This window comes from Oreochromis aureus, linkage group 1 (genome assembly GCF_013358895.1).
Source record: "Oreochromis aureus strain Israel breed Guangdong linkage group 1, ZZ_aureus, whole genome shotgun sequence".
Lineage (NCBI taxonomy): Eukaryota > Metazoa > Chordata > Actinopteri > Cichliformes > Cichlidae > Oreochromis > Oreochromis aureus.
This window is the reverse complement of record NC_052942.1, coordinates 2030043-2043944: the sequence shown is the minus strand read 5'-3', so window position 1 is coordinate 2043944 and position 13902 is coordinate 2030043. Positions and strand designations below refer to the sequence as shown.

Sequence of the window (13902 nt, the reverse complement as noted above, 5' to 3'; positions counted from 1 at the left end):
GCACTGAATTGAGCTACAGGTTGCAAGTGAGTTTTAAAACGCTGTGAAATCCCTTTATTGTGCTTTGGTCAGATGACATAAGTGGTTGCGCGGCTCAATGAGCATGGCTGAGTACGTGTCTGCTCCTTTTAGAGGATGAATACGTGCAGGCGGCTCCTGGAGAGGAGCCGGAGCCTTTGTGTCGCCGAATCGGCCAAAGAAAGAGAGAGAGGGTGTGTGGCCGAGAGACAGCGAGAGGGTTGCTATTGGCTGAGCTTGTGTGGGGAGGGCGGAGTTTGTCCTCACGTCGGGGGACGGGAGGGGGTGGGGGCTGCTGAAGACTGCCCATCTCCCCTTATTTTTCAGGAGGAGCAGAGAGAAGGAGGAACCGTCGGTACTCCTTTGCTCACGAGCGTGTTGCGAGACCGGATCTGACAGCCGCAGCGCCCCCGCGCTTCCTACCCAGACAGGGTGCAGCGTTCTGAGGCTGGACTCGGCCGATAAAGCTCGGCAACCTCGGTGCGGGATTCGTGCTCGACCACCTGGCTCTGCTCCGCGCTCCGTCGTGTGAGGACAGATTTACTGAGCCGTTAACGTGGAGCGTCTCTCCCCAAACGCACAAACACTACACACAGGCACGCTTTCTGGACCGGAGACGATGCCACCTGCTCCTTCGTCCTCTGCTGAGCTCTCCGCTCAACTCCGGACGGATTTCTGAATGGTTTACAAATCCGCTGGATTAGGATATAGAGCGACTGCGGCCAAGAACAGCAGAACAGTGGAAGTAACAGCGAGCAGAAGTTGAGACGCAGGTAAGGGAGGTTTACACTGTGTGGGAGATACAGCAGCAGCGGGCTGTGATGTGACTCAGGAGGGATCACAGCCAACATTTCAAATCTGTGATGTTACTGACGTGTAATGCTGCCTGTCGTGGATTATGTCTGTGATCGAGCGCGCGCGCGTGCCTAAGGCATCTCCATGTGACTTGATTGGTGGATAAGGTCTAATTGAGCGACATTCTTTTTCTCTGAGCCATGTTTACCCCCTCAAAAAAAAAAAAAAAAAAAAAAAAACCACGCACACAAACACACACGCACCACCATTACTCCTGTGCGCGCACACACATCACCTTTCACTTCTTCATGCTATTACTTTGAATTGGCAGTGTGCCTCTCGAAGGAGCCGTCACACATTGTATCACACTGGATAACATTCAAATCCTAAGGTCACGAACATCGTCCCAGTTTCTGCGTGGATGCATAATCCTTAAATAAAAAAGAACGCACAGCTGCTGTAGACGTAACCGGCTCCATCAGACCACCGCAGCGCGCTCCTAATACAGAGTAAATGACATACTGTAATAAACGGCAGCAGGGAGCAAAGTTAGACAGAAAACAGGCCACCCGAAGAAAAAACCTCAGGATTACCTGAACTATTCTCTCCCGCACTAACGCACCTTCATCCAGTCTAACAACACATCACAGCCCTGCGGACATGACGACACACAGCTACTCTCATCATTTAAAAAGAGAGGGAGAGATTTAGCTTTAACCTCGAGAGGCGAAATAAAACTAAAAACTTTATTTCATATTTGAAGCTCATGAACTTTGAGTACATTTGGAGTGCTACTCCACTAAAAACAACCACAAAACGATTCTTTAGTCAAATATATGACATGTTTTTTTTCCGCTCTTTTAAAATATGACGCTTTGTTATAAAGTAAGGCACTGAGTTACAGACAGCCTGTCCTTGGATATAAAGTTAATTTGCAGCTATCTGAATTGCTTAAGCATTTTCTTCCTGTAAATTGCATTGCTCTTTATTTTTTTCTAGTTTTGAATAAATGAAATTTTTTTCTTTTTTCTTATTTTAGTTTTTTCTGTTTTAGTAATTTTACAGTTTGTATCAGACAGTTAATGTGTATATAATCTGCAGGCGATAATGAAGACATATATACATCGGTATGATAAGGCTGACCGTGCATATTGTATTATTGATAGCGTCTTATTTGTCTTATTTATTTTATCTATGTGAGAGTCTGAATATTAAAACGTAGTGCTGCCTGAGCCTGATAAAATGTCTCTTTTTATGACCATGTGCCCACTGACCTCCGGTTTGGCTGCACTGTGAATGGATAAATGTTCTGAAGCTGCTGCCCTTGTCCTCAGTGGTTCATGGTTCATCTGAAACAGACTTGGGGAGGATCTGGAGAAGTAAAATGCAACTTGGTTCACTACCAGTAACCAGAGGTGTGGCCAGATTAACCTGGACTGGGATAAATGAAATATCACACAGATGGAATATAGATTATAAAAGGGAGAAACATTTTATTGCAGGTATAAAGTTCGACCACAGCTGCTTTGTGTTAATATTTACAAATTTTTAAACTAAATTTAAACGTATTATTTTCTTCCTTCTTCTTCTTTTGGCCACTTGGGGGCAGTGCAACAAAAAATTGTTCCGTATTTGGGCCAACATGGTGTGTCCACTTCAAGCTCTGGACTGAGGAATCGCTTATGCCTCTTTTCCACTCTCAGCTTGACTCGACTCTGCTCGGTCTCTGTTGTTTTCCATTAAATTGAATGACCACCTGAGTGCGCCTGGGTCATTACAGCTGAAAGTCCTGTGATGTCTTTGCTTGCGAAACAAACGCAACAGAACAATGGAGGACGTCTGGGTGTTTGTGAAACGCAGCCGTTTCTATCGTTGCCGAATTTCAAAATTTTGATTTTTGGGAACAAGCCACTCTCATGGCTCATGGAGTGACATCATTGATGGGTCAGTTGTTGGCTTGCAGTCTGTTGATATCACATTTTCAGATCGACTCGGTTCACTTGTGATTTCAGCTGAGCAAGTACTAAAAAAGTACCTGGTACCAGGGACTGCCACCTGATCGGAAACCCTAGCAAGTAACACAAATGGACCTGAGGCGATTAGGTGCTAGTGGTCCCAACACAACACCAGTCAAGATTTGATTTTTTTTTCTTTTTTTAAATAAAAAAACAAACAAACAAAATACCTGGGAGGTGTATGTTGAGCTGAGGGGGAACAGCACGATCAGGTGTTTTTTGCAGTATACTCAGGTTTGTATTTTTTTTTTTTTTTTTTTTTTTGTGACTTACCTGGAGCCTGGATGGGCATCCAGGCAGGACTACAAGCTCTTCAACATAGTCTAGATGCCCATCTCCTCCTGTGGCGCTCTGAGGCCACATGAAATCCTGTGTTTCTCCTCAGGATTCTTTAGTCCCGTTCTTCCAGTTATTTCCCCAGAGCTCATGATTGTAAGTCAGGGAAAACCTACATTTGTCTAAATCTCCTCCTTTTTAGCTCTGACACAGCAACAGCATTACTGCCCATCCTCTAGTCTGCCTTGTGCACCTTGTAACCTCACTCTGGAACTACACCCAGAGGCACCAGAAACACGATTTGTTTTGCTTCTTAGCAATGGTAGAGCCATTCATGCATCACTAGCAGTACTTGTTCATTTGTCCACAGCTGTAGCACATTCAGCGCCTGGTCAGTGCTCTTCATATGGGTTACCGAGTCTCAAACACACGATAGCTTCCAGCTGGTAACTTGTAAATTCCAACTCCTGACCCAATCTGGAACGCATCAATTAACTTAGAGCAGCAACTCATTCCTATCCTGGAATTAAGCTGAGGCTCAAGAACAGAGCAGGTAAAAGTCCAGCCGATTCACAGCTCGGTAGTGGTTGTCCTGTGTTCTGTATCCTGCATCCTAAAGCTGGGCAGCTCTCTACGCAAGTGGACTGCTGTATGTAAAATCAAATTCAAATTCAAATTTTATTTGTCACATACACAGTCATACACAGTACGATATGCAGTGAAATGCTTAGACAACTGCTCGTGACCTAAAGAAAAAAAGACTATGAATAGGATAGGAAATAAATATGAAAATTAAAATGAAGGATAAATTTAACTAGGAAGGAATAAAATATAAAAATTAAAGTTAAAAATAAAATAACTGTACAACACAATACACAAATACCCAGTATAGAAATGTATAAGAATATATGAAGAAATATAGAACAATAACAGCAGCTGTACAAGTACTAAATGGTAATGAAGAAATGTAATGTCCAGGGTTGTGCAATCCACTTGTGTAGCAAAGGACAGCTTTGACAACCTGATTCTGCAGACATTGTCCAGAGGTTGGGTGGGAAAAAAGCTTACTCCCAACCTAGGATGTTCACACTTAAATTCAAACTGTTGAACAGCTTTAAAAGAGCTCACAAAAATGCCTGTATTTGTCATAGTATGATATTGAAAACTATGGCGTCTACCTGTGAGATCCCGTTGTGACAGCTGTTACTTCTTTAAACGCTTGGCCACTTCTGCTTCCTTCCAATCTTCCTACCTCCTTCCAGAGACACTGTCCAGTTTGCCATTTGTCCGATGAACCATGTCGTCAGTTTCTCTTTTGTTTGCGCTGTCCTCTGTGTTTGTTACAAAGGAGAGCTCCCAGACAAACTGGAGTAAGCGTTTAAAAAGTCCGACCTTTTGGCTGCTCGTGTCTCTGTCTGCCCACCGTCTCTTTTACCCTGCTTCTCATCTCTGTCTTTTTAATAAAACAGGTGAACTCTTCTCCTGTGTGTTTTAAAGAGCAGCATTTAATTATTCATCACTTGTTAGAAGGTCTGCCAAGGTGCTCTGTGCATGCATGCATGTGTGTGTGTGTGTGTGTGTGTGAGAGGAGCTAGCAGCAGTAGGACTTTGCTCCTGCTGCCTTCACTGACTCGACACTCCCATTCCCATCCAGGAAGTGGAGGAAAAATGTTGTTAACATATTTTCCAAAATCCTTCAAGAATGTGTCTGGAATTCCTGATGACTGCGTTTGGCTACGGCCGCCTCAGAACCATTTCACACTTCACATCAAGCACTTTAACTTAATATCTTGGTTAGTGAGGCTAGTTGAGGGAACAGCGAGGCATATCGAAGAGCACATCCTAACCAATATTAGCGTTGTCCATTTTGAAGATCTCCTGTAGGGAGATTAGTTTGATCAGGACGATTGTGCTCAAACTGCAGTAAGTATTTTTGATAGGATGCCTCCGTTCTGGGAACTCTCTCAGTGGGAAAAACACCTCCACACCCTTTCATGGGCAAACATGGACAAAATGGTAAATGGCCTGTATTTATATAGCGCTTTACTAGTCCCTAAGGACCCCAAAGCGCTTTACATATCCAGTCATCCACCCATTCACACACACATTCACACACATTGGGAAATTGATGATTGTCATTGATAGTGATTATTTGTCCATCGAGGCAATTTCTTTTCTCTCTTCTTCACTGCCATGCTATAGATTAATGTTACATTCCTAGAATATAACAGACCCCTACAACACAGACATGAATGGGTATTCATGTGCATGTGTGCACAATTCCCCAGCACAAGCATAACTGCCTGGAACGATGTTGGCTGCATTGGTGGGTTACGTTGTAGCGAGGGCAGGGCAACATGGCCCAAAATATTTATCACGATATATATTTGAAAATTTGTGATAACGATATAACTGATGATATAACTGATGCGAGACAAAAACTCCACAACTTTATTAGTTGTTGTACTCCAACAAGCGCTTCTGCTTCAAATGATGAAATAGGTTTGTCGTATTTTCTCTCTTTGCCACGATGACCCGCTTGCATGTTCTACAAAAACTTGTGCTTTGGTGGGTATCTGACGGACGAAAGCCAAACCAGTTCCACACCACTGAGGTTGCACCAGTTTTACAAACCAATTCTGGTTCATCGGTTGCTTTCGCCCTTCTCATTCTCCATCGCCAGCGTGCTTTTTCTGCCATGTGCGTATGAAAACAAAGGCACTGCACATGCACATTTACTTCATCTACTTATCATTGCCTAACATTGTACCGTATTACCATGAAAGATATGATATGGCCCAGCCCTAGTTGTAGCCTCTACAAAGATCCTCGCAGAAGTCTAAATCAGGTATAAGAGAGGCAGCTGGTGGTGTTGGTGCTGAACATATAGCTGTTGAAAGGTTTGGTTGTTGTTTGCATGCTCAGACACTATATATGTTTATCTGAGTTGACCTTAGGTGGGTGCTGCATGGGTCATCCTCCAGTGATGTGTGATTCTAATGAAAAGGCTCATTAGTCCAGTGAGTAACAGCAGTGTATTGATGTTCTCGAAAATGCTGCGACTCACTCAGCAGCTCAACAGGGTGAATAATTGCTGTTGTTCCATGCACACATATGATTGTGACCAGTGCATGATGTCATGTGACTCTGGTGACAGATGGCTGAATCTCTATTTAGTCATAAAGAAAGCCGAGGAGGACGACGAGGTAGCGGAGGATTTGTGTGGTAAAGAAATGAATAATGTTTACAAAGAAATGACAGCTGTGCCGCATTTATTCTGCAGGAATATCTGGAGAGTTTCAGGTGTGTACATTAGTGAAGAGCAAATGTTTTAGCATATTTTCAGCAAAGAAAACTGTTATCCAATAAGTTTCTGTCGAGCCCCGAAATAAACTGAAAATTAGAATTAATGAGAATTTAAAATAAAATAAAAAATCAACATTTGAAGATTGTCAAACCCAGTTATGGATGTTAGTTGAACATTTAAAAAAATCAGTTCATTGATAAATATAATGTAGCATAGATTTATTGATTTTTAAAAAAAAAAATTGCTATTAGCTAATGATTATTTTCTTATTCTAATATTTGTAGCGTATTGTGTATGTAGAAGGGCTGCTGAAGGTTACTCATGATTACTGATGTACTAATTGAAGTCCAGTGTGGCCTGGAAGTGTATGAGACAGCTTTGTGTTACCTTGTTTTGACTGTGAAATGTGGAAAGCAGCAGCCTAACGGCTCAGTCACACGAGAGTAAACATAGGTTTGCAGCCTCATTGTTAGGAAAAATGGATGGTTTCCTGATGACTGCATTAAATTTCTTCAAATCTGATGTGACTTCTATCAGTCACATGGAAAGGTCATCAAAGGTCAACTGGTGGGAGGCAATGAAAATAACACGAATTAAAAGAAATACAAATAGAAATACAACAAATTCTAAAACAATGATCTAGTGAATTTAATAACAACTGAGGTGGGATTTTTTTATTCCTCATCTATTTGCATGAGGCTTAAATAAAAACAAATGTACATTTCAGCTTCTTAGTTTCCCATGGATGTTTCAGATGGATTGGAAGAAATGCAGGAGATCATCGTTGCTTCATAATTTCCACCCACTTGCACAGAAGTGAAGCCAAAATATGTTAGAAATGATTGCTGGAAGCAGTCATCTCTGTAGTCCAGTCGATTGAGGGAGAAGTATAATATGCATCCAGTAATAATGATGCAATGTAATGCTTGTGTCTGCCTCAGTAAGTTCCACATCGTTGCTATGCTGTAGTATCTCAGGTTCAGTAGGTGCGTCTGATATGATCAGAGAAGAGCTTCCTTTAGACTGTTGCATTGGTTCAATATTTCATTGATTAAAGAAGCGAATAGTGATCAGTCTGAACGAGGTTTATAATCCAAGGCTTTTAACTTTTGGAATATACTGACATAACCAATACCATTTAGTATAAAAGGAGAAGGTTTCCTCATCTTACAAAGGATGTGCTTACCAGAGCTATTGTAGTTTTTGTGTTTTCTAATTAAAATTGAAATTGAAGTTTTTATTGTATATTATATATATTATATATAGAGCCTCAAGAGTCTCTCCATCTAAAGCAATGCATTATCAGGGACTGTAACATCTAGTCCTTTTTACTGAATCACCAAATTATCACAACTTGTTAGTTTCAATGTTAGTTCTAGTCTTTTTATGTGTCATTGGCAAGATCTGATTCACAGTCTTGCAGACGTCCAGAGTCTCAATCAACATGTCCATCAATGCCTCATCAGGCAAATTGTAATATATGCTTTTTCTTTTTTTAAATCTGCACAGCCTCTGCCTTTGTCTTTACAGTATGTATGTTCATAGACAGCACAGGCCAATGGCACGCAATGCAATGCATTATTCAGAGCGTGTGCGAAAACCGAAAACTCTGTGAGAAGACGACATTTACACATTGGTTTGTCCGGAAAGCCGAGATGGTTTATACATTAAATGCCGTTAAGGGGAAACTTTTTCAACTTGTTTTAAAAATGTTATTTATGAATGCAAAGCTTATTTTACTTGAAACGGGGGGAAAAGATTTTAAAGTTATTAGAGCACTCTCCTGTTCATTGTTAAAATTAATATTTGCATAATATTAACATCATTTAAATATTGTTGAAAAGTGTTTTCTTTGCTTTATTTGACAGCTGTTGTTGACTACAAACATCGATATAATGACATAAGGGTAATTCAAAATAGATTGCGTTGAATCATATTACATGTAGAACTTACGATGTTCCAGACATTTGTTTGAGGAAACTGGATCTTATTAAAATTTAATTGAATACTTGGGTTATAGACTTTAAGTTGGTACCGCTATTTTAACCGTGATCCATGATGATTTTTAAAGAGTGAAAAAAAAACACAGGAAAAACAAGCAAAGCGAAAAAGTTTGCCTTAAAAATTTCACATTTATAAAATTAAGGGATCAAAAGTGCTGGAAAAGGTACAGCAAGTTTGAAAGGTGCCAGAATTTATAAATTGACACTCTGTAACTAAATGTTTTTTATTTTTTGAAGGTAAAGTTTTGCAAGACTTCATTGTCATTGGTTATTGTGTCAAATTGATAAAACAAAACCCAAAACTAAACTCCAGAATCACCAAACACGTTTTACATCGATCAGGCGTAACATAATGATCACCTGCTTAATATTGTGCTGTGGTGATCCATCGACATATGGGCTCCACTAGACCCCTGAAGGTGTGCTGTGGTATCTGACACCAAGATGTTAGCAACAGGTCCTTTAGGCCCTGTAAGTTGTGAGGTAGGGCCACCACGGATCAGACTTGTCTGTACAGCACATCCCACAGATGTTCGATTGGATTGAGATGTGGGAATTTGGGTCAACACTTAAAACTTTTTGTCGTGCTCTTCAAACTATTCCTGAACAGCTTGTGCTTTGTGGCAGGATGCATTATCCTGCTGAAAGAGGCCAGAACCATCATGGTCTACATTATGTTGTACATGGTTTCCAACACTGCTTAGGTCGATGTCAAAGTAACATCTACGTGGCTGGCAGAACCCAAGGCTTCCCAGCAGAACATCCCATAATGCACCCTGGTACCAGGTGTTCCCCAAGTAAGCGATGCACACCCGGCCGTCCACGTGACCTAAAAGAAAGCATGATTCAGTAGACCAGGACATCCTCTTCCATTGAGCTGTGGTCTAGTTCTGACTTGGTCATTGTGTTGGCTTTTTCAGTGGTAGACAGTGGTCAGGATGGGCACCCTGACTGGTCTGCGCCAAACTGTGACGCATCTATCCATCCATCCATCCATCCATCCATCCATCCGAGAGATATAACCTCTCCATCATGTCCTGGGTCTGTCTTTCTTGTCATTCAGAATTTGAGCTGCAGTAGCTCATTGTTGGATCAGACCACATGGACCAGCTTGCTCCCTGCATGCATCAATTGGCCGCCCATGACTCTGTCTCTGGTTCACCACCGGTCCTTCCTTGGACCTCTTTTGATAGTTACTGACCAATCAGCAGGAGCTGTAGTTTTGGAGATCCTCTGAGCCAGTTATCTAGCCGGCACAATTCAGCCCTCATCAAATCCTCACACTTATCCATTTCCTCCGTATTCATATTTCTCTACAATTTCATTTGTATTAAAGACAGAAAATATTTGTAAGATACAGTTTACTAAAGCTTTTAATCACAAGACAGTTTTCAGGTCAGTTTCTGACTATAATTAGATTTTTTTTTTCAGCAGCTGAAAATAGTTTTTTTTGTGCTTTTTCTGGAAGCAGTACAGTCTATCCATAAGCTTCCATAAGCAAGAGAATTGCTCACATTTACGGCCGCAGCACAGCAGCTGTAAGTTCATTAGTTACTCGTAATAAGAACGAACGCAGAGCTAACAGTGACAGCTCACCTTTGTGACGTGAACAACACAAGAGTCACAGTTTATTGCACAGCTGATGGACATCTTAATCAACTTAATGACGTCTTACTTACAGTGTTACATGTTCTTCTTAAGTGCTTATAGTATTTGGCCTCTGTAATTATCACGTTCAGACAGTGTGATAGCTTCTTTACTAAAATGGTAAATAATGTCTCGTGTTGATGTCATGGGAATATCTGAATGAAGACAAGAAGAGCATTAAGAACATTAAGTGATTCATGTCTGAATGGCAGAATGCAGTCATAATGAAGCCAAATTGTATTTCTGATTAATGGCTGTGCTAATTACTCGTGGATGGAGCCATTCACAGTATTGATATCGCACTCAAACTTGATTTATGATCAAAATAAAGATGGAAACGTTATTTTCTGCAGTATGAAACCTCTAATGAGCTCTTTCTGATCTATTGTGTGCTAAACTGAAAAGTGGACTATTAGAATATGATCAATATTTCAAAAGTATAATCCAGAACAATAACGTCATTAGGAGCTCTGCAGAGAGCGTGGTCTAATGTACTCTGCTGCTAATGCAGTTGATGGAGTTAAAATAGATTTTGTCTGCATTTGTGAACCATAAACTTTTGTAATGTAGAGGAAATTTCAACATTTGAAGTTCTTCTTTCTCCTTTAATTACATATGTGAAAGATTTGAGCTACTGGAAAAGAATAAAATTGAAAATATATGTAGTCCTCTTAAAGAATGTCTAGTTATGGTCCATCTAATGGATGCATTCATTATGGACCAGAGTCTTGAGATTTGCATCTTTAATAGAGAGCAGTGAGTTTGGAGCTGGGAAGGAAAAGTACTGAGAAAAATCCAGACTAGCCTTATCCTGCTCAACGTTTTGGAAAAAGAAGATCAGATTCCTTTTTAAATGAGTTTAATCCTGTTTTAATTGCTAACCTGGTTCAAGCAGTAAGCAGCGGGGTAATGGGCACATTCAAAAGGAGCTGAATTAATGACTAATATCGGCTAATTATGCTCCTGGTAGAATTCTCCTCTACTTTTCTTTTCACTGTCTTTGCAGCGTTGTTCCCCTCTATGCCTGCGTTCATCCACTTTTGTGCTAATGGTTTCTCCATTAACCCCACCTGATGGCAGTGTGGGTAATTACAGATATATTTACGGCCTGTGGCCACACACAATGAGGAATAAATAACGTGTTTGACCAAGCAGAAGGAGATATTAGCCACCCCCACCCCAAACACACACACACACACACACACACACTTCTTTCTTTTTTTAATGAACACCATCACCAGAAGGCGTAGCGCTAAAGTTCTGTTCAGTAATTTCTTCAGCTGGTGAATCTCTCCTTTAACTCGAACTCGTGGGTTCGTCCCGCCCTCCGCCTCTGCTGTTCTGTTATGCAACAGGATGTTTAAAAATAAAATCAATATGGATGCTGATGTAGGAGGGGTGGACCACACTCTGATGTAGGAGGGGTGGACCACACTCTGATGTAGCGGGGGTGGACCACACTCTGATGTAGGAGGGGTGGACCACACTCTGATGTGGGGGTGGACCACACTCTGATGTAGCGGGGGTGGACCACACTCTGATGTAGCGGGGTGGACCACACTCTGATGTAGGAGGGGTGGACCACACTCTGATGTGGGGGTGGACCACACTCTGATGTAGGAGGGGGTGGACCACACTCTGATGTGGGGGTGGACCACACTCTGATGTAGCGGGGTGGACCACACTCTGATGTAGGAGGGGGTGGACCACACTCTGATGTAGCGGGGTGGACCACACTCTGATGTGGGGGTGGACCACACTCTGATGTAGGAGGGGTGGACCACACTCTGATGTGGGGGTGGACCACACTCTGATGTAGGGAGGGGTGGACCACACTCTGATGTGGGGGTGGACCACACTCTGATGTAGGGGGTGGACCACACTCTGATGTAGGAGGGTGGACCACACTCTAATGTGGGGGTGGACCACACTCTGATGTAGGAGGGGTGGACCACACTCTGATGTGGGGGTGGACCACACTCTGATGTAGGAGGGGTGGACCACACTCTGATGTGGGGGTGGACCACACTCTGATGTAGGGGGTGGACCACACTCTGATGTAGGAGGGTGGACCACACTCTAATGTGGGGGTGGACCACACTCTGATGTAGGAGGGTGGACCACACTCTAATGTGGGGGTGGACCACACTCTGATGTAGGAGGGGTGGACCACACTCTGATGTAGCGGTGGTGGACCACACTCTAATGTGGGGGTGGACCACACTCTGATGTAGCGGGTGGACCACACTCTGATGTGGGGGTGGACCACACTCTGATGTAGCGGGGTGGACCACACTCTAATGTGGGGGTGGACCACACTCTGATGTAGCGGGGTGGACCACACTCTGATGTAGGGGTGTGGACCACACTCTGATGTAGCGGGGGTGGACCACACTCTAATGTGGGGGTGGACCACACTCTGATGTAGGGGGTGGACCACACTCTGATGTAGCGGGGGTGGACCACACTCTGATGTAGGAGGGGTGGACCACACTCTGATGTAGCGGGGTGGACCACACTCTGATGTAGGAGGGGTGGACCACACTCTAATGTGGGGGTGGACCACACTCTGATGTAGGAGGGTGGACCACACTCTAATGTGGGGGTGGACCACACTCTGATGTAGCGGGGTGGACCACACTCTAATGTGGGGGTGGACCACACTCTGATGTGGGGGGTGGACCACACTCTGATGTAGCGGGGTGGACCACACTCTGATGTAGGAGGGTGGACCACACTCTAATGTGGGGTGGACCACACTCTGATGTAGGAGGGGTGGACCACACTCTAATGTGGGGGTGGACCACACTCTGATGTAGCGGGGTGGACCACACTCTGATGTAGGGGGTGGACCACACTCTGATGTAGGAGGGGTGGACCACACTCTAATGTGGGGGTGGACCACACTCTGATGTAGGAGGGTGGACCACACTCTGATGTAGGAGGGGTGGACCACACTCTAATGGGGGGTGGACCACACTCTGATGGGGGGGACCACACTCTGATGTAGGAGGGGTGGACCACACTCTAATGGGGGTGGACCACACTCTGATGTAGGGGGTGGACCACACTCTGATGTAGGAGGGGTGGACCACACTCTAATGGGGGTGGACCACACTCTGATGGGGGGGACCACACTCTGCACCTTTCACTGCAGAAAATGTTCATCAAGTCAGCCAGAATCAGAATCAGAGAGACTTTATTTATCCCCAAGGGGCAATTAAGAGTCAGCGGGCTTGTTTTTTAACTTTTACCTCCATCTACTGCATTTTCACACTTTTGTATCATTTTTAAGACCGTATAAACAGTGTAGTAGAACAAGTGCATATGGGTGAATCATTAGTTTTCTTAGTATATTGCTGTATAAGTAATCTGTGCAAAATCCCATTAAGATTTGCCAGTCGATGATAATCAAAAGGCAATAAATGCGTTCCACTGTTTATCTGAAACAAGAACGTATACATTAAAAACTCATAATGGTCATTTATTTTCTCCAAATGCTTTAACATTCCAGCTCCAGTTTGTTGTTTTTTAATTTTAACAGAAAAGCTTTGCGTGATTCACAGTTCAGAATATATAGACTTTCCTGCAGCCCTTTGTTTATTTTCTCTTTGTAAACAAGTTTCAATCTTGCCTCTGCTTTTATGCCTTCTGATTGGCTGACTTTCATAAGTAAAATATTTTAATGGTAGTTGGAGAGCAGCACTGACTTCATTCTTAGCCAAAAGCAGAAAAAATATGTCTGAAACTAAGGATTTAAAACAATTTGAAGCCTATTTTGACATAATTCTTTAACATTTTAATCATATTTTATAATAACTATTTTTACTATATATATTAT

The 13902-nt window shown here is 42.7% G+C and overlaps 1 protein-coding gene across 1 annotated transcript in view; it reads left to right on the top strand.

The window, feature by feature from the left end:
- Positions 1-349: 349 nt before the first annotated feature.
- Positions 350-13902, top strand: part of large2 (LARGE xylosyl- and glucuronyltransferase 2) — a 112134-nt gene continuing 98581 nt past the window's right edge. The window contains exon 1 of the mRNA XM_039618660.1: positions 350-791. The gene's annotated coding sequence lies outside the window, so the exon portion shown is untranslated. The remainder of the gene's footprint in view (positions 792-13902) is intronic.